Below are 8,009 nucleotides of genomic sequence, written 5' to 3'. Positions count from 1 at the left end.
TTTGCCCTTTATTTATATTTTGGGTTTCTCATATAAATGAAACCATGCTATATTTAAGCTTGTGTGTGTGGTTTATTTCACTTAATATTACAGCTTCAAGGTGCATCCATTTTCCTACAAATGACTCGAGTTTTTCTTCTTTATAGCAGAATAGTACTCCATTGTGTATAAATACTACATTTTCTTTATCCATTCATCTGTTGATGGACATATAGGCTGCTTTCAAGATTTTGTTATTATGAATTGTGCTGCTATAAACATGGATCACTGTAATATGATGTCTTTAATTCTTTTAAGAATAGAAAGGGAGTAGCTGGGTTGGATTGAATTTCTAGTTTTAATTTTTTGAAGAATTTCCATTCCATACTGATTTCCATATTTGTACTAGTTTACATTCCCATCAGCAGTGTAAGGGGATTTCTTTTTCTCCACAGCCTTTCCAATATTTATTGTTTGATTTCTTGATGATAGACATTCTTTCTGGAGTGAGAAGTAATCTCAGTGTTGCTTTAATTTGTATTTGTCTAATGGACAGAGACATGAACTTGTTTTACGTATTTATGGACCATCTGTACTTCTTCTCAGAAGTGTCTATTCATTTCAGTGGCCCATTTTTTAAAATTAAATTTTAGGGGGTCTAAATCTTTTAGTTCTTTATACACTCTAGATACCAGGCCTCTGTCTGAAGGAGAGTTAGCATTTTTTTCCCATCCTGTAGATTATCTCTTCACTCTGTTGGTTGTGTCCTTTGCTGTGTAGAAGATTTTATTTTATCCCATTTGTTGATTCTTAATGTCATTTCTTGTGTGATTGGGGTTCTGTTCAGTAAGTCCTTGCCTATGCCTATGTCTTCAAGAGTTTTACCTATTTTGTCTTCCAACAGATTGTTTCTATTTTAACATTTAGATCTTTAAATCTTTTTTATTTTTTCTGGTACAGGGACTCTAACTTAGGATTTTGTGCTTGCAAGGCAGGTGTAGTGCCACTGAGCTAAATCCCCAGCCCATAAGTCATCTTGATTTTAGTTTAGTACATGACAAGAGTCAGTCTTCTGTATGTGGATAGCCAGTTTTTCCAGTACCATTTGCAAAACAGGCTATCTTTCTTCCAGTGTTTTTGGCCTCTAGTCCACTTATTTTCATCAAATGTTCTTTCTCTGAGGTTATTTTATATCATAGTAGGATTTCTGCTTTTTATTTTATTAATTTCATCACTTGAATGACAACTTTCTAATTTTGAAATCATCTTGCATTCAGAAGAAACCCAACTTGGTCAATATGCATTTTTAAATATATTGCTTTATTTGGTTTGATAATAATGTATTTCTATCTACATCCATCATTGAAATTGACCTACAATCTTCCTTTCTCTTATTTTCCTCATCCTAATTGAGTATCAAGGTAACACTAGGCACATACAATGCAGAGGGTGGTTTTCCTGCTTTTTAGGAATTTGAGGACATTTACACAGGATATGGAGTTTCTGCTCCACGAATGTGTACCTGAGCCCAAGCTTGGTTGTTATAGTTATGTGCAACTCCCTGAAACCATCTTCTCTCTTACAACTTCCGTTTTGCCACTCGGTCAAGTTCTCAGTATGCTGCTACATAGTTTGTAGACGAGTCTCTCTCTCTCAGAAGGATCCTTGGCTCTTGCAAACACTCTGGCCATCCTATCAACGTGGCCAGACATGTTAGGAGGCTCAGGGTGGACAAGATCGGCTGAGTGAGACTTCAAGCCCACTACATATGGGATGGAGATCAAGCCATCCATTTCACCAGGCAGTGGGAAGTTGTGGCTGTGGTTATGGCTCTCATCTTGAGCTAATCCTCTCACTTTATGTTAGCAATAACGACAATGATATTTTTTCTTCCATAATTACTCATATTTTATTCCTTAGCATGTCATAATCTTGGCAAGAAGGCAAAAGTCTACTAAAAGTAGACCCCCTGGAAGCCCAAGGCAGCAGATACAGAGGGAAGGCTCAGGGTAATCAGCAGGGTACACAATTGGAGAAATGTTCCCCCAAAGAATGGCATAGCACCACTGCTGAGGATGGTATTTAGTAGTAGATGAGTAAACCTCTGTTACCGTAATAGTTGTGCAATTGTTTTACTGTGATTAGAGAATATAACTATATAATATAAATGGTAAAAGACATGACTATGATATCAAACTTGAAAATGTATAGAGTATTAGGCGTAGGATAGTCAATTTAAAGGAAAATACTACCATCAGTATATAATAAAGTGGTAAGAAGATGTGGTTGACCCAATATGTGGCACGAAAATGATAAAAGTTTGGACAATACTCAAAGGCCTATTTAGTGCATAACAAGCCAGCATCAACAGCACCCTCACCCGCTCCAAAAAAAGTCACATACATGTGCACACAATCACACTCTCTGGGATGTACAGAGATGGGGGCAGATTTTAAAATGAGAAAGAAGCATTTTCTAAAGGGACTGAGTGATCCTTTGCATAAAGCTGGGGTTCCTACTGATTGATGGTGTCTACAGTAAAGCCTTCATCTGAATGCAGGGTGGGAGCCCTGGATGAAAGCTTGTCTATCTGCAATCCTGTCCCCTAAACCCAAGCCTGATGGTGGATCTTCCCCACTTGTGAAGTATAAGGACAAATGAGAGATATTTGCAGACATGCAAAGATTCAGAAAGCTTTCCTTCCATGCACTTCTTTTAAAAAAGCATTTTTAAAAGACATTTCTGTAGCAAACTAGGGACATAATCCAAGAAAGAACAATTCAACAGATTCACAAAGCAGTGGAATTAACCCAGGAGCACAATGACTAGAAATACCAGAGGGCCGTAGAGCCATCTGTCAAAATTAGGGCAGGAAGTTGGTCTGTGTGGAGAAGAATGTTAACAAGAAAATAGGCTTCATTCAACAAATAGTACAATAGAGAAGCTGGAAGATTTTAATGCCCTGATTTAAAAGGCACATGTTTCTTCTCCAAAGAAAAGAGAAAAGCAATTAGAAACTCCAAGGAAACAGAAAGTTGTGTAAGAAAGTCATGGTTCACATATGAGATGAATGAAAATATAACATGATATTAAGTATTCGAGGGAGTGTAGCAGAATACACTTGAACTTTTAGCCTGAAACATTTGCCTTCAAGCAGCATTTAAACTCTGAGATTAGTTCCTTCTCTGTGGGTTCCAGGATGCTACTTACCTCTGCAGAGAATAATGTTTACATGACCATAGCATTTTTTAAAAAAATACTTTATTGATTTTCAATATTTGAAATTCAGAGACAGACAATACACAAAACTAGAAAATTTAAACATAAATATAGAACCAGATGCAAATGTAGTACTTTAGTAACAGGAGCTGGGGGAGGGAGGACAAGAGTGATAAAGGTTGCCTCAACTTACACAGTGGGGAGTCAAGGATTATTGCATAAAATTAATGGCACAAGAAACAAGAGCTGGAAAACTGTATATACAACCCCACTCTGGAGGGAAGTTACCATTGCTAAGTTTCTCATCTTCCACAGGAGGAACTGGGCTAGACACTGTTAATTCTCCAGTAACCACCTTCCCTTCATCCTTTAGTCATAGAAACCTTACATTTCTGATGGCCTCCAGCTGAATTGGCTCTCTGGCCATTTCCCAGCCTCCCTTGCAGCTACATGCAGCCAGGTAACCAAGCTTAGGTCACCTGGATATATGGAGAAGTAATGTGCTTTTCCATTAGTTGGAATATAGATGTGACCAGCCATCTCTGACCCAGGCCAAGAGTTTTGCCATAAACAATAATAGCTAATACATATATCTGTGCTAATTATGTGGCATGTACTTTTCTAACTGCTTCGCATATATTAACTCATTCAACCTGATGGAGATGTGTATCTATTTCTGATGGTTGTTGTAACAAATTACTACAAGGATAGTGACCTAAAACAACACAAATGTATCCTTTTGCATTATTGGAGGTCAGACATCTAAAATCAATGTGTCCACTGCTCTCTTCGGCAGACTCAGGAAAAATCACTGCTGGCTTTTTCCAGCCTCTAGAGGCCGTTGTGTTTCTTTGGCTCGTGATCCTGTCCCCTATCACCACACCCGTGTTTGCACCGGCACATCCTCTATTACTCTGATTTCCTGCCTCCATCTTAGAAGAACCCTTGTGATTACCTTGGGGCCCCTTCAATAGCCTATCTCAAAATTCCCAGCCTAATCAATACCACATAGTCCATTTGGACACAGAGTGTAGCAATTAGGACACAGACAGCTTTGGGGGAATATTATCCTCCCCACCACAGACTGGGACTACATTATTTCCATTTAACAGATGTTAAAACACAAGCCGAGAGAAGTTGAGTAGCATGCCAAGGGTCACACAGAAGGTAAGTGACAAATCCATGATTAAAGCCTGGACAGGGAGTGGGCCACTGACATCTGTGCACATAACCATGATAGTCTACTCTGTCAGACACAGATGTCCGGGTAACCTGGGTCAACCTCACCAGGCCGGGAAGAGACGTCCATCTTTCTAAACTACTGTGATTACGGGGAGGGGAGTCTTTGTTACAGAAGTTATATTCTAATGCAGGAGTAAGAAGCTACTCTAGATAATTAAAAATAATGATTTTACTTTATTTTCTTCTGAATGGGTTGACTATTCGGCAATGAACATGTATCTTTATTAATTTCAAATGTTTTTAATTTGCAGAGCAATACTGTCACTCTGCCTATATCCGTCCCTCACTTAAACCCCACTGTCTTTGGGATGAATTGAGATCAAACTCCTTTGCCAATGTTCAAGGCCAGCCCTTCACCCTCTTTCTGTTTCTCACTGCTCCCTTTCAAGGAGTGCCCTGGAGCAAACTAGCTTTGGTTGAGGTCCCAGAACAGGCCTTTCACCGTGCTGTGCTCACTCTGTCCCCTCCACCGGGGATACTATACCTTCTTCCTCTTCCACTCCTGTCCAACACGTCTCACTCAAAGCAAATCTGCAAACTCATATTCCTCCCTTAATACCCAGCCCAAGTTGCTGCTGTGTGTTTATGTGAATCTTTCTTCTGTTCAAGATTTTCTTCAAACGTCTGGTGACTCAGGTCACAGTTAGAAACCCTACAGCTCCCTGCCTTTCCACCCCCAACATCCCTCCCAGGAAAAACAAGCCAAGCCTTTTCCTTTCCCTTGTGTGCTCTTGTGTCAAAATAGCCACAGTAGCACACACATTTACTATGATCGCTGTCTTCTTCTTCTTTTTGGTACTGGGGATCAAACTCAGGACCTTGTGCTTGCAAAGGTAGGCATGCCACCACTGAGTTAAATCCCCAACCTCAAGCACAATGACTTCAGGATGTGAAAGCATTGTTAAAATATTATGCATATGCTTGTGTCTGTCTCCACTGTGCTGGCGCCTTAGCCCCGCTGCTCTGCACACTTGTGTGGTCTTGGTGAATCATCACACAATGGCATCTGCAAAGGTCTCATAACTAGCGAAGTGGACACAGAAAGGGCGACAGTTTCCGGCTGCTGCTGTAACAGATCACCAATTTAGTGGCCTTACGGTCCTGGGAATCAGACATCCCCAAATCCAGGAATCCTCTGGCCTGCATTGCTCCTGGAGGCTCTTGGGAGCTCCTGCTTCTAGGCCGTCACATTTCTCGTCCCATGGCCACTCCAGCAGCAGCACTCCTCCGGCATCTGCTTCCTTTACCACATTTCCTCTTAAAAGGCTGTGATCACACTGGACCCGCCCTGGATAATCCATAATCACCTTCCCACCTCAAGACCTTTCTTTAGTCACATCTGCGAAGTTCTTTTTGCCATGTAACACATTCAGATTCTGGGGACTGGAATGTGGCTTTTTCCCCTCTCGCACATGATACACAGTACTGAGCTACTCAGGATATAGGCACCTTTGGGGGCCACGATTCAGTGCATCACAGAGGTTAAGGAAGTGACCGTTCTAGGATCATGTAGTAGATCGCAGAGCTGGCAGTCTAGTTTTTCTGACCCCAACGCCTGTGCTCCTCCCCTCCCCTCGACACTAGACACAACACATTCTGGAGATTGGCTGGTTTTGTCTTTGGGCTCACACACATTACCATTGTGAGCCCAATCCCATTCTGTCTCCTGGCTGGCCTCTACGGGTATTGGATACCATCAAAAAACACTTTTCTACATGAAGGTGTTCCACCCTAGGCAGCAGGCCCTCTCTGCAGGAGCCCCTCTCTGTGCAGCCTGCCCAGCCATCAGCACAGCGTGTGTTCGGTGAGCACATGGATGAGTGAATAGACAGGAAGCTATTTTCTCCAGCCTTGTCTCCCCTGCCTCACCCGGGTATGAAGATGCAGTCTAGCTTTCAAAGTCACCAAGGATGCCTGACTCTGGGCCCCAGGCCCCTGCTCTCTCAGTGGATGTTGGTCCCTTCAAGCCACCCAGACCTGAGGATGGGGGACCTAGGCTGAGAGTGCAGCCTGGAACGCAGAGGACACGCCGTCCCTGGGTCCCTCATCAGGGCAGGTGCACTTTGACAGTTTGGATCCAAGACCCAAATCCCACAGCTTGTCTCAGTGGCTCTCCCAGACCCAGAGCCCACTTTTTGGGCCCTCATCCCAGTCCCTGTTGCCTCTACCCTTGCTTATTTTCTGATCTCTGTCTTACTAAAAAAGCATCCCATCCACACTCCCAGGCCTGCAGGAGCATTAGCAAGTGGAAAACCCAATTACTTTTCAATTGCTCTAGTCCCTGCCAGACAGAGGTTAGTGTAAGTCACGAAGGATTTGGGAGGAGGGCGGGGGCTATCACCTGGGGCCACTGCCCAGGCTGACACTTGAAGTTGGATATGACAGGGACCTGTGGCTCAGAGACTCAGGATTAGATCAACATGGCTGGTTCCAGAAAAGAGGTCATGTGGGCACCACTTGATAGACAGCTCGAGCAAAACCAAGACTTCAGGTCAGCCCTCCCTGAGAAGAGCAGGCGCCAGGACTGAGGGTCCAGCTTGAAGATGGAAGACCCAAGTTCCCTGGTCTCTCTTGGACATAGGCATTTTGCCAGAAGCTTCCAAGTTCAATGCTGCTGTGGCCAAGGACCCAGCAACTGCAGTTCCCTTGAGTCTGCCAGAGCACCACTGGCCCTGGGGACCCCAGGATTTCCCCCCCATGCACAGACTCAAGAGTCTCCCTCTGGTCTGTTAGGCCAAACAATAGGCTTCCCCCTCCTCAAACTGTCACTGATTGGGGCTAATTCAGGACCAGAGGGACCTTGAGCCTCCTGCTGTCCCAGGTCTGATGGGGAAGGAAAAGATTTTCTGGCTTATGATCTCTTGTCTAGGGAGCAGCTATTTTGGGATATATAGGAAAGGGGGAAACATTGGCAACTCAGGATCCCTCATGAGGGAAAATAAGACTATCTCTGCAAAACTGGATAATCTGGCTGGGTTGGGAAGACTCACACCTGTGATTCATTCCCTACCCAGACACATGCACCCCAGTGTTCAATGACTGGGGACCTAGGGAGCCCTTTGCTCACTCCAACCCCAGTTGTCTGGAAGGCCATGAATGGCATAGTTCTGAGCGTGGGCTGTGCCGGCTCAGTTGGTGCCCACCGCCATGCACACATGGATCGGCACCTTCCACTTCACCGGCTGCACCCTGTTTGCTGCAGCTATCCTTTGATTGTCCCTGCATGAACTGCCTCCCAACCCCCATGTGCTGCAGCCTCCTCCCCAGTCTGTACATAGCAAATGGGCGCCGCTCTAGATTGGGGGCTGGGGGTAACATCGAGGGTCGAGTCTTCACAGTGGGAGCCGATATACCAAGTTCTACATTCACACACCAGAGTCATGGACACAAAGGCACTCACACACTCACAGGGAAGGCTCTCAGCACCAGAGGCCAGTGCTAGTCAAAGCATAGTTCAGACAGACCAATTTCCCCACACTTTGCAGACACAAGCACCAAAACACAGGGAGAAATCAAGCCCCATACAGATGCACCCTACCCAGGGTGACTTCCAGTCATCAACTCGAACT

Source organism: Fukomys damarensis, unplaced genomic scaffold (assembly GCF_012274545.1).
Source record: "Fukomys damarensis isolate Sample0158 unplaced genomic scaffold, DMR_v1.0_HiC HiC_scaffold_23, whole genome shotgun sequence".
NCBI lineage: Eukaryota > Metazoa > Chordata > Mammalia > Rodentia > Bathyergidae > Fukomys > Fukomys damarensis.
This window is presented reverse-complemented; position numbering follows the sequence as displayed.